Source organism: Oryx dammah, unplaced genomic scaffold, assembly GCF_014754425.2.
Source record: "Oryx dammah isolate SB20612 unplaced genomic scaffold, SCBI_Odam_1.1 HiC_scaffold_9, whole genome shotgun sequence".
Lineage (NCBI taxonomy): Eukaryota > Metazoa > Chordata > Mammalia > Artiodactyla > Bovidae > Oryx > Oryx dammah.
The window spans coordinates 28,970,749-28,997,550 of NW_024070193.1; the positions used below are offsets into that span (position 1 = coordinate 28,970,749).

The following is a 26,802-nucleotide window of genomic DNA, read 5'->3' on the forward strand; positions in this document are numbered from 1 at the left end:
TGCTTCTCGGAGAACACGCTTTCATTTCCGTATAACAACCTGGCAGGCAGGGAACGTCTAGCAAGCTCTTTGACTGAGATTCTGGTTTGGAGAGGCACAGGGAAGGCTGAGAAGCCTGAGAAGACCTAGATGCTCTGTGTGTTTCACAACTCCCATGTTTGTTTACTGATTCCCACATAATGACTGAGGCTGTCAGCACTGGGCTGGGTCCTCGGAATTCAGTGCTGCCTAGCTGGGGCTTCCCTGGTGGTTCAGACAGTAAAGAATCTGCATGCAGGAGACCCAGGGTCAATCCCTGGGTCAGGAAGATCCCCTGGAGAAGGGAATAGCAATCCACTCCAGTATTCTTGCCTGGAGAATCCCATGGACAGAGAAGCCTGGTGGGCTACAGTCCATGGGGTCGCAGAGAGTCAGACATGACCGAGTGACTGACGCAACAACAACAGAGGTATGGTCACTGGCTTTTAGAAATGTTGAACATATTAGCAATGCAGTAAAATGTTGAGGAGTGTTCAACAGAAGCATACCGCAAAATCAGGCAAGAGAAGGAGACCAGATGGGGTAGTGGTGCACCAGTGAAGTGATTCAGAGGTGGAGAGAAGGGTTAACAGATGTGAAACAGACATCCAGACTGATTCCCAGGGGCTTCTCCAGGCCGAAACAAGCACCAGTCCTGGGGATCAGGCGACACTATTGGGAGATAGTGAAGATGCTTTCTGGAGGATTTCCTTTTCCATCGCTAGCCCAGTCCCTAATTCAGTAATGCTCACTGAGTGACTGAAATCAATAAAAGAGTTGGCAACCTGGTTTAGTTTTACTGTGGTTAGGCAGCTCCGTGCAAGAAGTATCTTCTTGCCAACTCCATTGTCATTGTCCTTTCAGAAGTTGCTTCTTAGTTTGAAGCAGATGGAAATCTCTACTTGATCCTACCTGCTAGGACGGGGGTTCCTAGACCTATCTACAGAGTAGAATCATCTTGGAAATCTTTTAAAGATCAGGCATCCCCTCTATCCCTTTAACAAATTGGATTGAAGTTCCTCAGAGATTTTGGAAGCTCCCCAGGAGATTCCAACATGCAGACAAGTTTGGGAACCACTACCATGGCGACCTTCTGCTTTTGAGAGTGGAAAAAGGAGAGGAGAGCCTACTGATAGGTGCATCAGTGATTTTCAGAAGCTAATTATGAAAACAGTTGCTCTCCAAAGGCTCCTAACTGATGTGAGAACTGACACTATTGCACACACAATTGTCTTCAGCCTTTTTTGTTTCTTTCTGAGCCTCCAAATAGATTTGACTTTCAACAGTGCTTAATTTTTATTCTCTGTCTCTTATGCTCCTTGCTTTAAATCTCTTGGATGAAGTTTGATTCACCTTAAAAGGGATTGGCAGAAACAGGGGTTCAGGAAAACATCTACTGTTGATAGCATTTAATGTAATATCAACCTAGACAGCATATTAACAACCAGAGATATCATTTTGACTACAAAGGTACATATAGTCAAAGCTAAGGTTTTTCTAATAATCATATATGAATGTGAGAGTTGGACCATAAAAGAAGGCTAAGCACTGCAGAATTTATGCTTTCTAACTGGTGCTAGAGAGTCCCTTAGACAGCTAGGAGATCAAACCAGTCAATCCTAAAAGAAATCAACTCTGAATATACATTGGAAGGATCGATACTGAAACTGAAGCTCCAATACTTTGGTCACCTGATGCAAAGAGCCAGTTCACTGGAAAAGACAGTCATGCTGGGAAAAACTGATGGCAAGAGAAGTGACAGAGAATGAGTTAGTTGGATGGCATCACAGACTCAATGGACATGAATTTGTGCAAACTCGGGGAAATAGTGAAGGACAAGGAAACCTGGTTTGCTTCAGACCCTGGCGCTAAGAGTCGGACACGACTGAGTGACTTCACTTTCACTTTTCACTTTCATGCATTGGAGAAGGAAATGTCAACAACCACTCCAGTGTTCTTGCCTGGAGAATCCCAGGGATGGGGGAGCCTGGTGGGCCACCCTTTATGGGTTCGCACAGAGTTGGACTTGACTGAAGCAACTTAGCGGCAGCAGCAGCAGCAGCATGGGGTTGCAAAGAGTTGGATACAATTTAGCAACTGAATAACAGTAATAACAATGTAATGTTGAATTGATAGAATTAGCTCAACAGATTGAGAAACTCTTGGATTCTAACTCAGGAGAGGTTCATGGATTTAAGATAATGATAATAATGATAAAAAAGAATAGTTTATTTTTCTTACTTGGATATCAGAGTGTCGACTAACCACCTATAATAACAAATAGTCATTCAAATTATGCCTTCAGTACTCTGAGAAGTACTGACATTTGGGGCCACATTCCTGGGTGGCTCGGACAGTAAAGCGTCTGTCTACAATGCATGAGACCCGGGTTCAATCCCTGGGTCGGGAAGATCCCCTGGAGAAGGAAATGGCAATCCACTCCAGTACTATTGCCTGGAAAATCTCATGGACAGAGGAGCCTGGTAGGCTACAGTCCATGGGGTCACAAAGAGTTGGACACGACTGAGAGACTTCACTTCACTTCACTTAATTCTTTGTCACAGGGAAATTATAGAATGTTTAGCAACATCCCAGTCCTCTCCCTACTTGATGCCAATAACACCAATTGCCCCAGGACACAATAAACAAAAATGTCTGTGGATATTGCCAGATTTCCTCCAAGGTTTAAAATCACCCATTTTGAATACCAAACCACTGCCTTAAATGTGCATGGGCGCCCCCCCCGCCCCCAGGATTGTATACATTTTATGTCAAATGTTCTGTGTTACCACTATGTACCTTATTTAAGCATCACAAAGACACTAGGAGGCAGTTATTGTCAGCCTTCCAGAATACATGGGAAATGCGTAAATTGGTACCCCAAGTTAACAGATGAATGAGTAAAGCCAAGGCTTAGAAAGTTTATTTAGATAAGTTGCCTGAGGCTTCCTTGTTAGTAAATGATAGAGCTGGGATTTGAACCCAGGCCGTTTGGATTCCAAAAACGTTGCTCTTATCCCTGTCTCTTTATATTAGTCAATATTTCCTCCAATTTGTTCTTAGCTTTTCTCTCTCCTTCCTCACCACTGGAACTGCACATCAGCAAAACCCTTTTCACTCTAAATCCTTTGGTGTGTCACCTACTGGAAATCAAGCCTTGCAAATAACATCACCTTATAGACATACCTCTCCCTCAGCAGTCTTTACAAAGCAGGACTACCTTCTTGCACATTTAGGGAATCTTGCCTGTTTAGTTACAGCTGCTCTATCCTCAGGAAGAGCTGATAGATAACGAAACCTTGATGAATATAGAGATTACAGCATCTATTTACTTACAGAATTAATTAACAATCAGGGCAAATTATCACACGTAGTCAGGCAGCATGTAATGTAAATTGCCTTTGCACAAAGTAATTCAGTAACACAAAAAAGTTGGATAGAGGTTACTAGAATGTAAGAACATGCGGAGAATACAGTATACAGCCAAGTGGTATATGATTCTCTTTTTAATTTCTCGACACTTTTAAGTATAGCATTTTGAATCTAAGTGGTGTGCTACATTAAGCAACCATTTGGAGACACTGGGCTTGTACTGAGAGAATTTTATAGAGAAGTTAAGCTGCCATTCATAAAGTTATTTTAATTCTATATCTGTTTATATTTTTATTTTTTTCCATTCCCCAGTGGGAAGTATCTGTTACTCATTAGAAAATCATCTGACAAACACACATTTCAGAACCCAGTCTGTTCAACCCAGAATTCTGACATCTGAAATGAGTCACAATTTTGGGTGAATGTTACTGACATCTTCCGTCTTTTGTAGATGGAGTGCTAACAATAATTTCCCCAGATTCCTTCTTTTGTGGTGTTATTTGACTTTGTACCCAAAGTATTACAAAGTAACATAAGCTAAAAGGAGAAACATAAAAAGTGGTTTCACATCTTCTGCAGAGAAAACTATTTTGGAATTAAATAAGGAATTTGTGAAACTATATTTGGGATGTTATACATAGTTCTTGACATTAACTTAGAGAAAATAATTTTTTTCAACAGGAAAAAGATCACAAAAATTAGGACAAAAATTAGAAGTTCATCTGTATTGTTGGTGAAAAATATTAAAGTCAAGGAAAAAGAAAATTTCTGTTTGGGCTAGAAGTAATTGCAGAAGCAGTGGGAATAAATGTGAGTAACAGAGAAGACCGACAGTTAATTAATTTTTTATTACCACTGAGCAAATGTTATTAATTTAGTTCAATTATCATTTATTGAGTACCCACATGCAATGGATGAATCAATGTGAGAGGAGATATTAATTTATTTATTTGATGTTTTTAAGGAAACATTTTAATGATTTTCATTTTTGCTCACTAATTGTGACTTTAGAATTTTTGCATTGGTGCATCTTCAGAGTGTATATCTATATCTATATATGAATATGAATTCAAATTATGAATAAGTAGCATTACCCCCACCCTACCCCACAGGCACTCCTCTGATTCTATTCTTGTTTTTTTCTTCCCTTCCACTCCCCTTTCTCTTTCTGGGTTCACTTCTTTGACAGACCTTTTGTATCTCTGTTACTGGTTTCTTTTCCCCCTCCCATTCCTTCAGTATTCTCAAACTTTGTCCTTTTAGTTCCTGCTTTGTTCTTTGGTCTTAATTCACACTCACAACTCATTTTCTTTGTGCAATTGGTTACCAAATCTCTATGCAGTCAGCCAGCCAGGCACATGAACTGTGTGCCTACATATGCTTGGGATTTCAGAGACTAAGAGCAAATAGTCTTGGTCCTCAAGAGACCCACAGTCATCACAAATTGCATTCTCAGATATACAGCTGACTATTGGATGTTTTATTTGAATTACCAGCCAAATTATTACAATTGTTCTGTCTCTTTCTACTTGGCCTTTCATTCTCCTCCTTGAACTTGATATTCCTGGATATCCCTGAAGAATTCACAGTTTAATTTCTTTTCAAAGTATTGTCCTTTTGCTGATTTCTTAATCTTAAAAGTATTCTTTGATTTGCTCCATCCCTCCACCTGGTGCAGTAGTAAAGAATCTGCCTGCCAGTGTAGGAGGTGCAAGAGATGTGGGTTTGATCCCTGTGTTGGGAAGATCCCCTGAAGTAGGAAATGGCAACCCCTCCGGTAATCTTGCCTGGAAAATTCCATGGAGAGAGGTACCTGGTGAGCTATGGTCCATGGGGTTGCAAAGAGTGGAACATGACTAAGCAACTGAGCACACTCACGAAACACACACACGTGCGTCCTTCCGTCACATTATTTACCAGTTCTTATTTGTTCTTCCTTCTAAATATCTCACAAGTATGTCTCTGTTTTTTCATTTGCAAAGCTACCGGTCAGGTTTACTCTTCTGTGCCCTTAATTCTGGATTCCAAGGCACACCTCAGAGATTTCGTTGGTTCTGTTGCAAAAGACCACAGTGAAACAAATACCGCAGTAAAGCAGGCCATGTGAATATTTTGCTTTCTCAGCGCATCTGAAAGTTCTGTTTACATTATACTATAGTTTGTTAAGGATGTAACAGCATTTTGTCTAAAAACCCAAGGTACGTACCTTACTTAAAAATACTTCATTGCTCAGAAACGCTAAGCGTCAGTGAGTTGTAATCTTTTTGTGATAGTCACCTCAAAGATCACTGATCACAGATTACCATAACAAATACAGTAAAAATGAAAAAATTTGAAATACTGTGAGAATACCCAGGTAAAGAACCTGCCTGCTGCTACAGGAATGTGAGACTCAGGTTCAATCCCTGGGCTGGAAGATCCCCTGGAGGAGGGCATGGCAACCCACTCCAGTATTCTTGCCTGGAGAATCCCAGGGACAGAGGAGCCTGGCGGGTTACAATCCATGAGGCTGCAAAGAGTCGGACGTGACTGAGGCAACCTAGCATGACTTAGCACAGCATGCACTGTGAGAATTATTAAAACATGACACAGAGACTTAAAGTGAGAAACTGCTGTTGGAAGAAGTGACCCTGATAGAATTATCTGATGCAAAGTTGCCATAGAGCAGCTTCCTTGGTGGCTCAGATGGTGAAGAATCTGCCTGCAATGCAGGAGACCCAGGTTCGACCCCTGGGTTGGGAAGATCCCCTGGAAAAGGAAATGGCAACCCATTTCAATATTCTTGCCTGGGGAAGCCCATGGACGGAGTATCCTGGTGGGCCACAGTCCATGGATGGCAAAGAGTGGGACACGACTGAGCAACTAACACACTTTTCAATTTGTGAAAAATGCAGTATCTGTGAAGCACTATACAGCAAAGCAAAACAAAACAAGATTGGCCTGTCTTTCAGTACCATTGATCTCAACTGTAATAGCAACTCTCCCAAGACATCTTATATACTGCAATCAAAAAGATATCATGAGCAATATTCTCCTAATCATATTACTCATAAAGAAACAAAGCACACGTACATCACGCATACACACAAAATGTCAGTAACTCTTTCTTCCCCATTCTCTTATTCTCAATGGCTTAACTCAGTTCTATTGACATAGTGCCTTTTGAAAAAAATTACCTTGTTTTTAAGTTTTCCTTCTGAGCAATAAACTCCAGAAGTCTCTATGAAAATTACTAGATAAGATTTTAAGGAAGGATGATTTTCATTTTAATTCTGCACCAAAATTTTAAGGTGAGTGTGCATTTCAAATATTTGGACTGTTTTTTAAAGCTGTGATGTTGAATTGTATTTTCCTTTGGATTTAAATTGTCCTCTAACTTAGAATTTAGTACTGTGATTATCTGTAGTTGAAATCTGATCAAAACAGAGAAGTGACATTTGTAAGTATAAGTTACCAAGCCATTAACAAATAAGTATGATTAGTAAGCTGATACTGTACAGGTAAGAAAAAAAGTTTCTCCCATAATGTGCAAAGTTTGTAAAGTTCACACAAATGTCAGAAGTGATATCTTGTTGTTAGAATATATGGACTGTCTTCTCCACAGCTTGGTAGGTAATGACACAATACACAAAACAGAAAAAAGCATACATGATCACACATGGTGAAAAATTATTAGAAAGAGCTAGAATCATTTTCTTGATGTATAGAGCACTGTTTTTCTTAAACTGAGTTAAGTTTGAGATCTGATACTATGGTTAAGGACAGAACAAAATGAGGATGATAAGGATTCCCTAGTAGTGACAAAAGTGTAATACAAGGTAACTGATACTCAAAGAAGTTGTATTTTAAAAACACACATCTTCTTTTTTCAAAGCCGAGTGGGGTAGTTTACTCAAGGTGAGAGTTGAAGGCTTCCTAAGTATCTCACCTTTTGAGATGAATGGCAGTCGGATTCTGCCATTGTTATATCCTGTTAGATAGGACCACATAAAATCTTATGTGCATTACATCTGCTTTTTCAGTTTCAGTTCAATCACTCAGTCGTGTCTGACTCTTTTTGACCCCATGGACTGCAATATGCCAGGCCTCCCTGTCCATCACCAACTCCCAGAGTTTACTCAAACCCACGTCCATTGAATCAGTGATGTCATCCAACCATCTCATCCTCTGTCGTCCCCTCAGGGTCAGTTCTTCACATCAGGTGGCAAAGTACTGGAGTTTTTAATGTTTTTTAATGGAGGAGAAATAAATGAACTGAATATATGGGATCTTTTTCTTTAATTTTTCAGATGCCGATTCTGGTTAGATGTCCTTTAAAGACATTCAGGGTTTGTTTTCTTTTTTTAAAAACACTCAAGTAAAGCAGCGGTTTTATGTATTATTGTTTTGATTTGTCTTCTGCAGCGCTTCAACTAAAACTGCCCCCCAAAATATTAGATGAAATGTTTATCAAGGGCCATGACAAGAGGACATCTTAAGCCTTTTCAATCAGCCTTAGTAAATCTCTCTTTTAAAAAGAGAAAAAGCAAACGAGCATCATTTCTCCAGATATGATAGGACTAAGTGTTCAAGGTGAAAAGGATTCAGCGGGAAGAAAGTTTTAAGAGAAAATTGAACATGGCCCCGTCCTAGGTTTCCCTGCTGCCTGCAAAGCAACTTCAGTTTAGGGGGCCAAAGTGGAATTTTTGGCCTAATGCTTCTAGATGATTACTTCTGTTTTCTGTTTGCCACTATACTTTGCACTGGTAGGCAGACATAGGCTAAGTGATATACTTTTTTATAGCTTGATCCTAAACTGTAGCAAGAGCAATTCAGTCCTAGAATGTGGTTGAATCTTCTTTCAGCATGAAAACAGTTTGCAATTATGAGTCTCCATTTCATTTTTATCCAGTTACTTTCAGTTTAATGTTAGTATAAAGTGTCTCAAGAAATAAAGATTATGTTATCTTAGGGAAAGAATTGTATAAAGTTTTTATAGCTTGATGCACTTGGGTTAGTAATAGGTTAAGAGCTCTGAAAAAATAAATGGAGCCAATCAGGCTATAAACTCATGTCTAATTGGTGTTGTATATACAGTTGATTTCTTTTGTTACTGTTTGTATTTAAATATAAATGTTAAAAATTAAATTATAATTATTCACAATTGTCTCTGTTCTGTTAAAGCTGTCACAATTTCTCATCCCAACTATCTGAAGGTCACTGAAAGTCTCTTCCTTGCATTATCTCATTTGACGCTCACAACACTATTGCAAAGTATTATTATCACTATTATATGAATGAGGAAGTAGATGGAGGGTCAGAGATTTTAATGGTTTGCCCAAGATTATCCGACTGGTAAGGGGCAGAGCTAGTACTTGAACTTACGCCTTCTAATTCCTATGACAGTCAAACTTTATTTTCACAAATTGCTTTATGAAACCAGGCATTCTGATACGAGATCAAGACACTTTTCTGAAGTATAACTCCTCTGTCCTTTGTGATTTTCCTCTCTAGGTGATCTTGCTGGTGTTTGCCTAAAACCAGAATTCTTACAAATGATTGCATTTTCCAAATTTATCCCTCAAAGACAAATGCAAGTGACATCTCATAGGTGAAGTTTCCTACAATACCCCCGACTCCAGCTGAAACTAATTGTTTCCTTTGGGAGCCCCCAGAGACCTGGGCTGGTATCCTCAGTATATCCTATAGTTCTGTTTATTGTACAGTGGTTAATTTTGGATGTATTTTTCTCTTCCCCTTTCTGCTGTGAGTTCCTTGCAGAAACTGCACCTCCATTTGTCGTTGATTTTCTAGCACCTAGCACAATGTCTGGCAAAAATACACATGTTAAATTTCAGATGAATGATGAATTGACTGACAGATTGAATGTGGGGTGTCTCAACTTTCAGTTGACAATTGACTCATTTTCCCTGGTACAGGCTTTTCTGATCACATCTTCTATTGGCCTTCTTATCCCACTCTCAATATGCCAGTTGATCCTGGTGAAAGTCTAAAAATTCTCTCTTTTGTGCTAAAATAATATTGATTTTTATTTTGATGTGAATGCAGCATTTACATTTGTGTCTATAAAACTGTGAAGAATACAAAAAGACAAGCAAAATAAAATCCCCTGTAATTCTACCATTATTAACACATTTTATTTGTTTCACCAAAAGACAATGGAAATATCTGGTATATATAATTAGTGTATGTATCTATATATGCATCAGATTTATAATATGTAGTATGTATTAAATTTAGAATATATATTAATGTAACTTTAATGTATTATTATATAATATATATGTATACATATATATAATAATATGTATGTATATAATGTATATACTGCTTCCACGATGTGTCACTCCCTCTTCTAGAACTGTTGTTGGTATTAACTCATTTAATACTACTAGTAGTAGTAGTGTTAGTTGCTCAGTCATGTCCGACTCTTTGCAACCCCATGGATTGTAACCCTCCAGGCTCCTCTGTCCGTGGGATTCTCCAGGCAAGAATACTGGAGTGGGTTGCCATTCCCTTCTCCAGGGGATCTTCCCAACCCAGGGATCGAACCTGGTCTTCTGCATTGCAGGCAGATTCTTTACCTTTTGAGTTACCATCGGGATGATACTAGTAGTACTTAACATTCATTTAATACTACTTAGTTAAGTACTACTAGTATCATCCACACTCTTTGAATGAAGACCAAAGAGCACAAGGATGTAAAGTAACTTACCCAAGGCCACCTAACTGAAAAGCAGTGGAACTGGGATTGAAATTAAGGCAGCAAGGCTACAGACCTATGCGTCTTACCATCATGCTGTATTCTCTGTCTAGATAGAGATTTAAAAAGAACATCAGCCTTGATCAACATCAACATTTTATTGGCTGTATTATATATGTTACTGTTATATCACGAATATTTCTCTATATCCTAAAGATTATTTAAAAGCATACATCTCATCTCAGATGTCACCTCCTCAAAGAAGCCTTACCTTACACTAAATCTAAACGAATGGTTCTCAGCTGGGTCAGATTTTGCTACCCAGGGGACATTTGGCAATGGTTGGAGACATGTTTTCCTGTCATGATTGGGATGAGTGCTTTCAGTGACTAGCAGCCAGGGATACTGCTAAATAAACATGCTGCGATCCACAGGAACCATCACAGCACCCCCCCCCCCCAAAAAAAAAACAAGCCTACACAAAGAATATGGTTTTCAACGTCAATAGTGCAGATGTTGAGATATCCTTGTATAAAATAATCCCAGGCTCTCACCACCAGCAATTTCTATTACATCACTATTTTATTATCTGCATAGTACTTTCTATTTAGTTCAGTTCAGTCGCTCAGTCATGTCCGACTCTTTGCAACCCCATGGAATGCAGCATGCCATGCTTCCCTGTCCATCACCAGCTCCTGGAGCTTGCTCAAAATCATGTCCATTGAGTTGATGATGCCATCCAACCATCTGATACTCTGTCGTCCCCTTCTCTTCCTGCCTTCAATCTTACCCACCATCAGGTCTTTTCCAATGAGTCAGTTCTTTGCATGAGGTGGCCAAAAGTATTGGAGTTTCAGCCTTAGCATCAGTCCTTCCAATGAACACCCAGGACTGGTCTCCTTTAGGATGGACAGGTTTGATCTTCTTGCAGTCCAAGGGACTCTCAAGAGTCTTCTCCAACACCACAGTTCAAAAGCATCAATTTTTCAGCTCTCAGCTTTCTACTACTTTCTATTACTCTAAAAATATTTTGCATGTGTACTTATTTCCTTGATTGTGTAGTATATGTCTCTTCTACCCTTGACTGAAATATCACCTTTATGAAAGCTTTGTCTATATTTATTAATTGCAATCTCCTGAAGGGGTGCCTGGTACATAATAGGTACTTAATAAGTAAGAAATCAAATAATGTATATCATTTCTTATGTGACATATCATAAAGCATTTAACAGTTCCACCATTCAATAAAAATGTAGATTCTTGACAATTTTTGCTATTATAAATATTCTTAAACATTTTCATGAATCTTTTCATATATCTATCTGTTTATATAGGTTGAAGTCATAAGTAGGGGCTTACTGAATTAATGGTGAAATTTCTAAAGCGTTTCATGTAATTTACTAATTGCCTTCCAAAAGGATCATGTCAATTTATACCCACACTGATAGTGATTGGGGGAAGTTTGCATACTTTTTTCTGGCTGACTCTAGGTTTTACCAATAAAATAATATATTTTTATCAATTCGAGCAGAACTTTGAGCCAAGTCTTCGGTTTTCTATATCTGAAAAGACAGTCTTTCACTATCATGAGAAGTGCGAGATTTTTTTTTTTTTTCATATTCACTGCCTTTCTGAAGAATTTTTGTTCCACAGCTAGATTCATGGGTAATTCTGAGCTCTCCTGCATTATATGGAATTAGACAGTGAAAGACATTCATTTTGGGTTTATATATCCATAAACTTTTGTTGGAAAATATTTGTTGGATGACTGATGGTTGGTTTTGGTTTATTTAGCTGGTTCTTGCCTTTGTATCGTGAGGCCTCTGAGGTGACACGTCTGTTGACAGACTTTGCAGGATGCCTGTTGGCTTGTAGGTCTTGACAGGTTCATACCCATCCATGACACGCCTGTATAAATGTAGGACAGGGATGTCATCTGTGCAGAGAGCCTGGAGCCTGGAAGTCAAGCCACGCTAGTGGAAGGGCAAGAGGAAACAGGAGGCAATAAGTGGAGGAGCGAAAGACATGTGCATTTCCAGCTCCTTTGGCCCACTGTGTGCTCACAGTGCATTATGGCACCATGAGAAGCCGAAGTGGGGTCTACGATCTGTTCCTTGTGGCCTATCTGGTAGAAGTTTAGCTCGGTGGTCTCCCTCCATATATATACACACACCTAATAGAGTACAGGGCTTCCCAGGTGGTACTAGTGGTAAAAATCCACCTGCCAATGCAGGAGATGAAGAGACACAGGTTCGAACCCTGGGTCGGGAAGATCCCTGGAGGAGAGCATGGCTGTCCACTCCAGTATTCTTGCCTGGAGAGTCCCATGGACAGAGGAGGCTGCTGGGCTGCAGTCCATAGGGTTGCACAGAGTCGGCCAACACTGAAGCAACGTAGCAAGAGAGTACAAGTCTATCCAATGCAGGTTAAAACAGCTATTTATATTTATTTTTTAAAGGAAATGCTCACATAATAGATATTTTGGTATATTTTTAGTGTATATAGCAATTAATATGGCAGCTTATATTTCTATTGTACGTGCCCGTGTGTGTGTGTGTGTGTGTGTGTATGCCCAAGATGGGCTTGCTCATTACCCTCACTCCTTTTTATTTAATAATAGTGGTTTACAAGAAAAACTTAGAGACTGCTGGTCTAAATAACAGAGTGAGGTCGGCCCTCTACATCCCCTCCACCTGAAGGAAAATCCATCTTGTTTGGCTTCCTTTCTGTACTGAGGGTGTAGCTGCTGGAACACTGACAGCGACAGCAGCTGCAGTAGTGGCCTGAGTAGACTTTTCCTCTGAGTTTCTATAGTGGTAACAGGATTAGCAGACTCTATTCTGGAAGTACTTGGGTGGCATAACACCTCCCAGCAGAACTATTCCTGACAAGGACGTGCAGATGGAAATGCATATTTATGTCACTTAAAGCCTACCAGAGACACAAGGATTTGAGCTATAACAATAAATAGAAAAAAAAAAAAATTCTCCAGCGTTTTTGGTAACCCATACTCAAGTGCATTGACGGTGCTTGGCGAAAGACCTATAGTTTGCTCCTTGTCCAAACATAAAATATTCAGTATTCTAGCATGTGAAGGTAGCCTATTCGGAATATATTTTAGAATAGTTGGAACAAACTAGCACAAAGTCAGTTTACATTTCCAGGTCTTAAAAAAATAATAGGACAATTCTATGGAGTGTTTGGACCATTTCAAGGAAAAAAATCTTATTTAAAAAAAATCTCCACTTAATCCATGTATTAATTGTGATAGGTTTTAAAAATTATCTCCATAGGCCAAATAGACCCTGTAGTCATAGCTTCAAGTTTAAAATATTGTCTTTATAGCAATCCTTGATACAACTTCTCTTAGCTTTCTTCTCAAACACCTCAGACAAGATAGAAAGGGAAAAATGCTTATGCCCATAAACTATGGGTTTGATTTTTCTTGGAAAAATTGACGCAACATATCAACTCATTAGAACTGAACTAAAGAATCCAATCAGTCTGGCACTTTGGCTAGGTCTGCTGAGAGGGAAATGAACCATGTCTGTTCCTCCCCATCACCACCCCCAGTCATGGTCCGGAAATGAATATTTTATATTAACTGGAAAATTGGGCTTCCCTCTCCTTTGAAGAGGTGTGCTTTTTGATCTGATTGGAGAGCTGTAGTTCTTTGACACTCTAACCAATCCAGGTATGATTTGTTGCAATAAACAGAAGATTTTCAAGCATTGTTTGAGGTTTTCATTAGATTACCTGAAGAACTCTGTGAAGAAAAGACAAGAAAATCTTAAGGAGGAAACAGATGGAGGTGAAAAACCTGCAGGATAGATCCAAAGGGACACAGTGAATTAAGAGATTCTGAAGATGTCAAAATTATGACAGAGTTAAAATCTGCCTTAGGAGCAGTAAAACACAGAATTGACCCTACAGCAAATATCAGTAGTCATGTAGAAAGTAAATATGAACAACTCTCCCATAGTTTAAAAGTAAAGGACAGAGGATTAAAGTTGATGGTAAAAAATGTACTACATATAGAGGCCAGAGTACATAAGTCTCACCTAAGAGCTATAGTTTCCTGAAGAAACCAAAACAGTTTAAATACAGACTTTGCTTAAAGATAATCTTGATATGTATGTCTTGAGCAGAAACAATTTATGAGTGCAAACCTGTCTAAAATTTACTAAAAAGAGACCAACAATCCTGCAAAGTATTTTAACTTATAAAAATAAAAATATTTTTCAAGTACCCAGACAAGCAAAATTAGATCATGTAAGAAAGAATTGTTCTTAGGTTGTCCCCAAATCATTCTTGTCCAAAGTCAAGTGCCAGAAAACAGTGGTGCAACTTTTTTTTTTTTTAATTTGAGGGAAGATTAGGTCTTGACCATTTTATCCTCAATCAGTTTGTCTTTTCTGTGTGAAAAAGTATACTAAGGTGTTCTCCTAATACTTCATCAGAAGAAGATACACTACTCTAAAGAAAACTAGCAAACTTCCTAAGAAAGCAAGAACAAAGTTAGGAACACAAGTTTTGAGGTGCTGAGGCAAGGAAAGAATGATAGTTGTCCTGAGAAATGATCAATGGTTACAAGTTTTAAATTCCAGTGAAAGCATTGAAGTGAATATTATCATTCAAAACTAACTCTGATCGGAGGTGACAGAGCCAGAAACCAGGAAGTGTTTAGAAGTGTTTGGTCTCTTTATAGGATGGTTTCTGGGTATAATTACAAAGCAAATTTTGCATTATTAATTTTTATTCTTCATTATGGCAGTTACCTGGAAATTGTATATAAGAAAGATTCTCAGATAAAACCTCCACTCACAAAAGTGTCTGAATTTTCCAAATGCTTGTAATGAGCATGAGTTTTCCAAGTTTCCTGAATCTTTCAAGTTTTCTTAAATGAGCTTTTTAATGCAAAATACTTTTGTAAAAGCTGAGAAAAATAGATTTCTTCATTGAAAAAAATACTCCCTTTCAAAATGACCAATTAAAAATGAGGTTCTTTAAAATGAATGTTATAATGTCCTAATGTGATGATGTGGATTAGAATCCAAAGTAGTCAATGGAAACATTAGTGTCTGGAGTGGTCAGTATGCATACATTGATAATTTTATTCCTTGAGAAGTGTTATAACTGTTTCCTTTGTTTAATGAAAGAATGATGAAGGCAAGTATTGTTATGTCTTTATCTTTCACTGATCCTCTAAAATATTTTCATAAAGAAAGGAGGAAGAGAGATTTCAGGCATTTTGAAGAAGACCCTGGAGCCAGTGAATATTTGGATGAGGAACCCATCTCAGAACCATATGGGATGCTGAAGAACTCAGAAAATCAGGGCAGCGATCAGCACTGTAAGTAATACAGCTGTCCTATACAGCACTTACAATTCACAGTGTTTTCAGAGCCACTGTCTTTTTAATCTGCAGTTCCTTTCCTCCCAAAAGCACCTTCCACACCCACAGACATTTACGTCTCCCAACTTTGTGAATGCCCTTTACAAGTACCATTCTCTCTGCTTCAAGTTACCTTCTTCTTTCCCTACCTTACTCAACTTCTCCTCATCACTCAAACCCAGAGGAAATGGTACTTTATTTATTTAACAACTACCTGTCATCTGCTCCTGTACCTGCTAGGTACAGGGACTATGGGGATTAACAAATTCCATTTCCCATCCTCATGGACGTTTCAACTTCTCTGAAGCCTTTCTTGACTTGTGAAGTAGGTCCTTTCTGTCTGTCCTTCCATTATGAGTGTGTCTTTCCCGCTGTGAGGAAAGCTGTCCATGCCTTGATGTTCCTGAGCTTACATAGCACTTGGCGTAAAGGTTGAAGAATGTTGAGAGGTGTTTGCTAACTGATGATAAGCAATGCAATATTTAAATTCTGGTTTTCCTGGCTTCTAGTTGTGTGCTCTTTCCTCTATATTATATTGCATCTAGAATAGATATAATAATACCCAGGGATGGTGAAATATTTTCAGGTAAAGGTAAGTTTTCAGATATGAAATTCTTTGGAAACTTTATCCAATTACAGAATTTCAGATGTTGGATAATCCATAGGTGTTAGTTTCATCTTCCACTCACCAATTCATCCATCCATTCATTCACTTAGCACCTGCTATAATAATGAAAGTATTATAAAGATTATAATGATAACTAACATTTGCTTTACACTGTGAGAAGCTTTGGCTAGGGCTTTAAATGAATTTTCCTTTAATTCCTGTAGTAACCCAATGAAGAGGTTATTAAAAGTACAATTTAACTAGCAAGAAAAATGCAGTTTAGAGGGGAAGGGCGCTGTGCTTTATTCATTGGTATGTTTCTAAGCTAGAAAAGATTGGAGTAAGATTTTGAACTGAGGCTTGAAGCCTGCTGTCTTTTCCTTTATTAAAGATACAGGAGCAAAAAGATGAATGTGTCATGGTTGTGCCGTTGGGGTCTTTATGGTCTATTTATAGGAGGCAAACATGTCAACAGACAGATTGCCCACAGGTATCCCTTCTCTGCCATCTGTAACATGAATTTTGTACCAATGAAATTCCCCTTAATGACTAATGGCTGGTCAGAAATCCCCACTGAGGCCAAGGTTCAAATGAAGGGACAGAAAAGACAATGTATGATGAAAGATAAGGCACTTTGGCTCTTGTCCCACTCCCTGGGACTCTGATGCATATGATTCTATCTGGCTATCATTGTTAAGGAGGTCTTTCATATTTATAGGGCATTGCGATATTAGATGATGAGTGTTAGTCCTCATTCCATTGGCTAGGTAGATTAATCTCCTAATTCTTTTTAAGAGCCTCTATCAATTAGGTTGTCATACAAAAAGAACCCCTGAGCCTGGAGAAATCTTTTGTGTCTCTCAGGTGAGTTCTCTATCTCACTTAGAAAATAACAATAATACTAACCATGATCACATCCACCCTTTATGCTTTAGATTCCTGTAGGTGCTTATATCGAATAAGGCAATGGCATCCCACTCCTGTACTCTTGCCTGGAAACTCCCATGGATGGAGGAGCCTGGTAGGCTGCAGTCCATGGGGTCGCTGAGTCGGACACGACTGAGCGACTTCACTTTCACTTTTCACTTTCATGCGTTGGAGAAGGAAATGGCAACCCACTCCAGTGTTCTTGCCTGGAGAATCCCAGGGACAGCAGAGCCCGATGGGCTGCCATCTATGCGGTCACACAGAGTCGGACACGACTGAAGCGACTTAGCAGCAGCAGCAGCAGCAGGTGCTTATATGGTCCAAACATTCTCCCCAGGGTTTATAAAACAAAGAACCACTACTTTAGAAATCCAAGAACATAAATAGAAGAACAGTTACAGCCATGAAGAGTTGAAAGTTTGGGTAAAATTTGTTCATAGTCATTGAAGATGAAGACTCTTTGAGATTCTAGGTTCTCAGCTTCTGAAATGCTTTTAGAGTGCCATAAAGATAAAACTAGTCATTTTAGCTCTTTGTTAAGAGTACATTGGCATTTGTATTTTTGTCAAATTAGTTATATAAAGCTATGCATTTTAAATAATTGATATTTATGGATTTGTTTGTGTCTATGTGCTTACAGTTTAGTATGTTAAATGGGTAGGCTTTCAACAAAGCAATTCTTTTCTACTGCTGCATCTGCTTTGGATTAATCTCACTTTAATTGAATGCCAGATACATTTGCAAGAGCTCAAAAGGTTGAAAACCGTAACAGAAATTATAAAGGAATAATACTTAAGGTGGAACCATAGGGCCTCCTGGTTTACATGAGCTTCCTTACCACTTAGCTAATGGAATATTTAAACTTGTAATGAGCCAACCATACTTTGTTTGAAACAGGTATAAATATACCCACTGATTCCAGTTCAATAATTGTGGCAGATTGGAAAGAGGATTTTTTTTTTTTCTTTCTGAGAGAGCTCCGTAAGTCATCAGAAGATAGTGCTGATGTTTTAAAGGAAGTATATTTGCTCTTGTTAAGGTTACTCTGAGAGGAGTATCTTTACAGGTGATCAGCTTGTTGAGTCCAGAGGGTAATTTTGCCTCATTTATACATCTTGTGGGCATAAGCCCGTGTAGATCTCATTTTATAATATCTAGAAGAGTGGTTCTCAAACTTTGTGTGTACCTATTATGAGTCACAAGGCAACTGAAATTCAGAGATGTGAAGCAGCTTGTCAAAGATTCAAACCCAGTTTGTTCTAACTGAAGTTTTCTCTCTTGTTACCATCTATCTCTGCACAGATTCCTTAAAATCAGCTGAGATAAGTGCAGAGCACTGATAATAAAGACTTTCATCCAATACTTTGGGCACACATATGTTTAAGAAGATGTTTGAGTTAGAATTAGAAATGATTCTCTTTTCCTTTCAGAGAAAAAGTTACTTTTCTAGATTTCAAGGAAACTAATTGCAGTGACTCAATTACTAAAGATGAGAATTCTCCTCTCCTAGGAAATGAGAAATGTATTAAATTCTCGTACTGTCATAAAGAGGCTTAAAGCCTGGAGCCCTATCCTAGATTCATCACCAGAACTTAACTCTGAAATATTTCCTTTCCCAACATACTACCCAGTTTTAAGAGCATCTTAGGACAGAACCAGGTCAACATAGTTACATGCAGTCAACTTAATTCACATAAAAATGAGCAAATGAGGTCTCTTTGGGTTCTTTTGATATTTTTTTCTCCCTCAGTGATAATTTACTTTTATCACTTTTTGAGACCCAGTCTTGGACCTTTTACGGTACTTCTTTCTGTGGTACCTTTTACTCCATCTGACTTGTGTACATTCTTCCCTCATCCTTGTGGTTTTCTTTCTTGTTTGACTAAGCTGATACACTCTCTATATTGAATATACACAATACAAGAGTGTAATATCTCTAGTCTTTATATATTTCTCCCATGTATCTTTATTCTTTATCATAGGAGACATTGTAGAAAGTACCAGGTTTATGTAGAAACCAAATCTTCATGTGTATCTTTATAACTAACAGGCAGAGGGAGAAAATAATTGAGTGTAGATGAAATGGGATTAGTAAATTGCAAGAAATAGCATAAATATGTTTTCTTCTAATTTTGTAAGTGAGCATTTTTGCATACTGATTCAATGTCCCTTCTGTCACATTCTACTTGGATCGGGCACCCTGCCTTCTTGCTCGGTCTCGGGAGCATGTTATGATGGTAGGTGAGTGACCCTGGTGGATATGCAGCAACGACTCACTCCTTCAGGCTGATGCCTCAATGATGGAGGTGTTTTGCTTTATTATGTTCTCCCACCTAGACTGGAAGCCCTTTGGATAGGCTCCAGATGTGCCACAAAAAGGAGCACTTTTATAGAGAAAAATGCTTAGTTTTCTCATTGGCAGCACTTAATGAGTGTGTCCTCTGAAGATAGGGAAGCACCCTGCAGAGGATGCATTTAACACAACCCTATAATTTCCGCAGCGCTCACTCAGAGGCTGACTTTACAACTGCCCCTTCACCTTCACCAGTGCCCAAGGCAGTAATGGGGTCAGTTAGAGAGCTTCCTTCAACACTTGGGAGTCTACCCTCTGAGACTTCAGTGGAGATAAACACCAAGAGAAAATCCATCCATCTGTGGTTTTTTTTTTCCCCCATTCATTTAGAAGTTCACTCAGCAACATGCCATTTCCAATTCTGTTCTCTGTTAAAACACTGCAGTTGATAACATCACTGTAATTTTTGCAGTATTTCCCCCCTCTTAACCACCCAACAAAGAAAGGAAATGGAAGAAAAATGTATGTTAAGTGAAAACATAATATTATATCCTCTCTGACTTTCACAAAGGATGTTAAAACAGATTCATTAGTTTTGACTAAATGCAAGGTTTCTATGAGGATTTTCGATAAGTGATATGACAGAGTTGATACGTGTGCTCAAGACAATGGAGGTTAAAATTGTTTTGAAAACATATTTCTCTCATATATCTCACATGTTGAGCAAGCTACAGAATAAATATATGGTAGGTATTTTTCAGTGCCATAAAAAGATTTTCAAGGTAGGTCTCTCTTTTCCTGAAATACCTTTTTGTGCCATGATGAGCTAGCCAACAAAAGAATTTTGAGGGGGGCAGGTTAATAAGAGAAAGTGATTTATAACACTGATATGTCAATATGTTTTTGAATAAACTTTTCCCCAGATTTTCTTGAATTCTTATTAATGTAAGAATTATAATTATATGTCTTCCTCCCACTTGGAAAATGGCACAAGGCGCCTGTATGTAGTTCTGCTGTTCAAGTCATCACTAGAATAGAAATGTCACGACTTGGTTAACAATGCTTTATTATTCACATGGATCTTTTTTTTTTAATAGTGTTCTTTAGCTCAAAAACATTGTAACTCAGATATCTGCCTCCCACTCTTTTGTTCATTTGCAAATTTTTATTATTCTAGTTGAAGAATGCAGTGGTGTGTCAAGAGTCAGTGTGTTCTGTTTATGCTCTTCTTGCTTCAAAATCCTGTTTTCTGAAAAAGGGAAGATGCCAGAAGCATGCCTAATCCTAGCTTCTTCATACATTTGTAAGAAAACTCTGTTCCTCTTCTGGATCAAAAGAAGTTTGGTGTTTTGAATCCATGAAGATGAAACAGTGGAATGAAAATATACTTAATATAAAGGAAAAGTACTTTAGACATTGTATGGCTTTTAAACATATTTCATTGGCTTCTGCATCAGTTCTCCCTGTTTCTCTGGTTTTTACTGCAGCACTGCTGTGCTCAGTTCAAGATATCAAGGTGTGGTGGTGATTTTGTTGAAATAGCTTCAAGGTGTCCCATTTAGAAACATGTTACTAATAGAAAGAGTGTTGACCTCCTAGGACATAAAATCATGCTATCGAATTTTTGTTCCATCACCAACTATCATGGTACGTACATGATTTAAAACACTTTAGAAAGAGTGTGAAATATAGCATCTTATGCCTGAATTCATAAATATGGTATTCATGTAGATTAACCAACATAGAATAAAAAAAAGATCCTTCAGAAAATATCATGTAGTATCTACCTAACAGATCAATCTGAAGCAAGACAACAGTCAGTAATTCAGTCATTCTTTTGAGAAACATTTATGGGTTATTTATATAGTACTTAACAGTACACTCATTGTTGGTAGATACACAAGGATGAATAAGACCTGGTGCCTGTCTTCTAAGTTTACCCTTCAGAGCAGTGTCAGGCATTCAGATGACTTCAGTAGCATATGACAAATGGATAATAGAGCATGCGCACAGTTCTGCGGATGCAAATTCAGGGATTTTTAATAATGCTTGGTGTAACATAGATAGATATCTACAAGAGATGATGTTTTCACTGAATCTCAAAAAATTGGTATTTAGTTGCCAGGTGGCCATTGATATTCAAAGAAGAAGAAAAAATCTGTAAAACACAGAAGTGTGAAAACTAGTATTTAGCAGAGCATAGTAAGAACATGGGGGAGGAATAAGCAAAAGTGAGAAGAAGGATTAGGGGAGTTATGGTGGAGTTTTTATGTTTACCTATGGATTTTAGACTTAGGCCATTGGGTAGTGGTTATTGATTTAAGGGGAATGGATCCCAAGGAAACATATGGACCCTTTCTTTGGAGAAATGCACCATACACAGACATATAATATAGATTCCCAACCCCTTACCCCCGAACATACAGACTATATCCAAGTTCTCTTAGCTCCTGTTTAAGTGCCTAGAATAAATCTTTTAAGCAGAAATAAAACAAGATCATGTATTTGTCTTAGAAATGCCAGTATGGAGGATGAACTGGAAGGAAAGTAAGCTTTGTCCTCACCACAGCTCTGTAGGCTAAGCTCTGTTGCTATCTACATTTTACGTATGAGGAGGCTGAGGCACAGATAGGTAATATAAGTCATGAACTGTAATTGCAAAGAGTGAATGGCGAAGCTGGGATTTATACTCAGGAAGCCTGGGTACAAAAAAGAAGATGAGCTTTTAATTGTTATGGTGCCCTGCCTATGATATAGTAGACTAAATAGGCTGATAATGATCTTCATAGTACATATAATTAATATTCATAATATAGCAATGCAAAGGAGAAACTATAATGATATCTGTTTGAATAGGTCACTGCAATTATTCGGATTTCATGTGAAATATTTTGTATTTATATATTTGGAACTGAATAAGGTACTAACAGTCGTCTTTACTACCCTTAAGTTTTAGAAGTTTTGTTATAAAGAGTTTTGTTACTTTTTTAGAGATAAATGCTTATCCCAAATGGAAAATAATGCAAATATACTGAAGAAAATGTTATATTATTTTCACAGTAAATGAATGAAAAAATCTTGATAAAAATCTTCTAATTAGAATTTAATTTAAAAAGTCACTCATCTTTAGCATTTTTTTAATATCTCGGAAGAAATTGCCTGTTTTATAACTGATATTCGGCTGCCAAAAAAAAAGTTTCACTTCTAGAGATTCAGAGATGGTGTTTCTTTTTTTTTTAAGATAGCACAAAAGTTTTGGGAGTAGGATCTCTGGTAGGCTTGTTTGGAGTTGTCTTTTCTCTGCCTTTAAGTTACAGTATATGAATACACATAGGAAAGAAAAATATTTCCAAAGTCAATTTACTGGAACCAGGTGCAATACTCAAATTGCTTACTTTTAAAAAAATATAGTGTTAAATGTTGAAAATTGGAAAAAAAAATGCTTTGTATACTTATATAGAGGTAAATGTCTATTCCTCTCATTAATTTTTTTACATGACTTCTTTCGATAGGATCGAAGTTTTATTTGTATTTTGGTTTTCTTTATTGACTGAGATGTATAGACTGAATTATACCTTGAAGTTCTTTAATTCCTTCATTTAAATGGGGTTGAGTGTCTGCTCTGTGACAGCTACAATACTATACTCGGTGCGGAGAGCTCAGATAAAAGATGTAAGTCAGTTTTCAAATTGCTTCCAGTCAAAGAGCAGACTCCACTCAGGAGACCCTGGTAATTCCAAATAATCTGACCTAGGTTATAGGGATACTGGTGAGTGGTACCCAGCTCTGTCTCCATCATGGAGGAGGTCTTCCCAGAGAAGATCTCAAGAGCTGAATCTGAGGAAGCATAGGAAGAATGCCCATTTTCTTTTGTTAAAAAAGAAAAAAGTGTAAAACTGTCTATGAAGAAAAAGTTCAATTACAAGCATTCTGGTACACATGTTTAAAGGAGAACCAGCAAAGATGAGTAAGGAGGGTAGAAGCAGATAGAAAAAAAAAAAATTCAGAGACAGCCAAGGAAATTGGGTGAGTGTATAAAAGAATTTAGCGGTCAACATCACCAGTGCATTTAATAGGGACATTGTATATTCTGAAAGCTCCTTATTGCATAAATTGGTATCCCTAGTGCTTCAAATATGGCTAAAGAAAATACTCTCAATAATACTGATTTTAGCTTATACAGATTTATGTTGCTGACAGAGACTGACTGGATGTCTGCTGAGCCAAATCTACTTCTTTCTGGACACACATTTTCTGGCCTCCTTGTATTAGGTACATGGTTCTGTGCAAAAGGGATGTGGGCAGAAGAAGTGCCTCACTTCTAGTTTGTCCCTTAAAATATGCCCTGTGATTCTTCACAGTTTGTTTTTTTTCTTGGACAGATTTAAGCAGAGAATGCAGTAGAAAACTCTGAGGGTCCGCATAGGGATGGCAGAGCCACAGGATGAAAAAAACTTGGATCCCTGAGTCACCATGTGGTGGAAGGCAACTCAGATATTTATCTGCATGGAACTTTGGTTGGCCAAGAGAGATCATTTATTAAATTAGGCCATAGAAACTTGGGGAGTATTTACAGCTGCTGTTGCTGCTAAGTTGCTTCAGTCGTGTCCAACTCTGTGCGACCCCATAGATGGCAGCCCACCAAGCTCCCCCGTCCCTGGGATTCTCCAGGCAAGAACACTGGAGTGGGTTGCCATTTCCTTCTCCAATGCATGAAAGTGAGAAGTGAAAGTGAAGTCGCTCAGTTGTGTCCAACTCTTAGCGACCCCATGGACTGCAGCCTTCCAGGCTCCTCCATCCGTGGGATTTTCCAGGCAAGAGCAGTTTACAGCAGGTACTGTTAATCAACTGGTTAATAATATGTTAATTTGGAATACAACTCATATGTAAGTTAATCAATAACTATGTTTAAGTAATTATTATTGAGTAATAATGATCAAAATACTTACTATTTATTGAGTTCCAGGATTGGTACAAAATACAATATATTGATTTTCTGATTTTCCCCTATATGAAATGTACTTAGTAGATACTTACTATAATTGTAGTATTATATAATTGTATAACAGTAGAAGTCATCTCGGAGAGTCAGACACAACTGAGCGACTTCACTTTCACTTTTCACTTTCATGCATTGGAGAAGGCAATGGCAACCCACTCCAGTGTTCTTGCCTGGAGAATCCCAGGGACGGGGGAGCCTGGCGGGCTGCTGTCTATGGGGTTGCACAGAGTCGGACACGACTGAAGCGACTTAGCAGCAGCAGCAGCAGAAGTCATCACACTATAATGGTTAAGAAATTGAGGCTCAGAGAGTTGGAGACATTTTACTTAAGGTCATAGAATTAACAGTATTGTGGCCAGGATTTGAATCCATGCTGTCACACGTGGTGGCTATCCACTTAACTGTATATGGTCTCCCATTGGTAGATACTGTAATACATGTTGAACAACCAATACCATGTATTATTTTAACAACAGTCAGTACAGGTGCCTTTATTCTGTAGGATTATGTAGAAGCTCCATTTCACCCTTAAGAGAAATTCTTGTCACCAGTATGTCCCTTCGTGAAAATATGTATTTATTTGTGGGCTAGTACCAAAACGTTTGTTTTTGACCACTAGAACTATTATTTGATTTTCAAAGTGTCTACAAGCTTATTAGCATTATGCACATAATTGAGGACTCATACATATGAGTCCATGTATACACACACACATTTTTAAAAAACTCTAGCCAAATGGATGTTTGAAAATGACACTAGAAATCTATCTTGAAATTGACTGATAGATGTTATCTATTTATATTATTTATTATACCTTAATGAAGAACTGCAAGGAGATCCAACCAGTCCATTCTGAAGGAGATCAGCCCGGGGATTTCTTTGGAAGGAATGATGCTGAAGCTGAAGCTCCAGTACTTTGGCCACTTCATGCGAAGAGCTGACTCATTGGAAAAGACTCTGATGCTGGGAGGGATTGGGGGCAGGAGGAGAAGGGGACAACAGAGGATGAGATGGCTGGATGGCATCACCGACTCGATGGATGTAAGTTTGAGTGAACTCCGGGAGTTGGTGATAGACAGGGATGCCTGGCGTGCTGCTATTCATGGGGTCTCAAAGAGTTGGACACGACTGAGCTACTGAACTGAACTGAATGTCCAGTTTCATTTAACGAAACAAACTTGAGCTGTGATCACAGCAAACTGTAATTTATGAGCCAAGGATTCTAGTCTTTTGGTGGAAATCTCTTTTAAGTAGAGGTTTCTCCTTGGGAACAATTCATCCCATCCCTTCATCCTGCTTGAGTTATAAAGACAGCGCTCCATGATAAATCCATGAGCCAAATATATATTCAAATATAAGGATGCTGTGTACACATCTCACCTAACTTGTGTTATCCTCCTCCTCCCAGATGGGAGAAGACGATCTGAACACACAAAGGTCTTTATTAAAAAGGTGAACTTCAATTTGAATAAAAAGGCCACATCCTGGTCACACTTTGCTACTTCTCCCTGCTTGCAGTTGGCTGGCTTGACCCTTAGGAGGTACCAGCAGCATGAAGCATACCCACACTGGTCCATCCTGTCTTGCTATTGCTCTGCAATTTTAACAAATCCTTTTTTTTTTTTTTTCAATTTTACCTTTCCTGAAAAAACAGCCATATTGTTATCAACTGTAAATGTATTAAAAACTCACAAGGGCATTTTAGTATGTGTATCATGCCTGAAAAATATTATTGCCTGACAGGCCCCCATTGGCAAGTGAAAAGAGGTTTTATTGAAGGAAACAGCAGTAGCAAACAGCAAGCAGTGCACAGGAAGGTAATTGTTCTTTTAATACTGGAGTCACGCGTTCACTTAAGATGAAGGTTCCTCCCTGCCCCTGCCTCATCCACACCCAGAGGACCCGCCAGACAAGCGGCCCTGCAGCCTCTCCCTGGGATCAAGCTGTCAATGCGGACTTGTATTCCTTCCCTTTTCCTGAGCTAAGCTCTACCCCCAGAGCTCCCAGCGCCTTCCTGAGGGAAAGCTCTGAAAGAGCTCCCTTCTAAATTGCATCACTCGCAGGGCACTCTTCAAACTGACAGAACAAAAGAGCCAAATTCTGAAAGTCTGGGCTGAGTGACTTGTTAGTCGCGCTGGTTGATTACCTCTTAATAGGCTCTGAGAATGGGCCATGGTCATTTTGATGCTGCTTAAGGAAACCTTGTGGAGTTCTTTTCTAGTTAGTTACTATTTAAGGTCGATTTGCTTAATCAGCAAAACACACAGTAAGGGGACAGAGACACACAGAGAGAGAGAGAGACCTCAGAAGGAAGTTCTTCCTACTATCCCTCACCCCATTCAATCATTGGTAATAAAATTACTTGCACTAGGAGATTAAAAAAATAAATAAATTCTCATTGAAAAGGACTAAACAGGCCTGCTCTGATGTACGTGTGTATGTGTACATTTCTCTTCTGGAACTGATGCAATACTAAATAATAGTG

The 26,802-nt window shown here is 38.5% G+C and overlaps 1 protein-coding gene across 2 annotated transcripts in view; it reads right to left on the reverse strand.

Moving 5' to 3' along the window:
• MDFIC2 (MyoD family inhibitor domain containing 2) overlaps nt 1-26,802 on the reverse strand; it is a 108,845-nt gene that overhangs the window by 9,615 nt on the left and 72,428 nt on the right. The gene's annotated exons all lie outside the window — the stretch shown is intronic.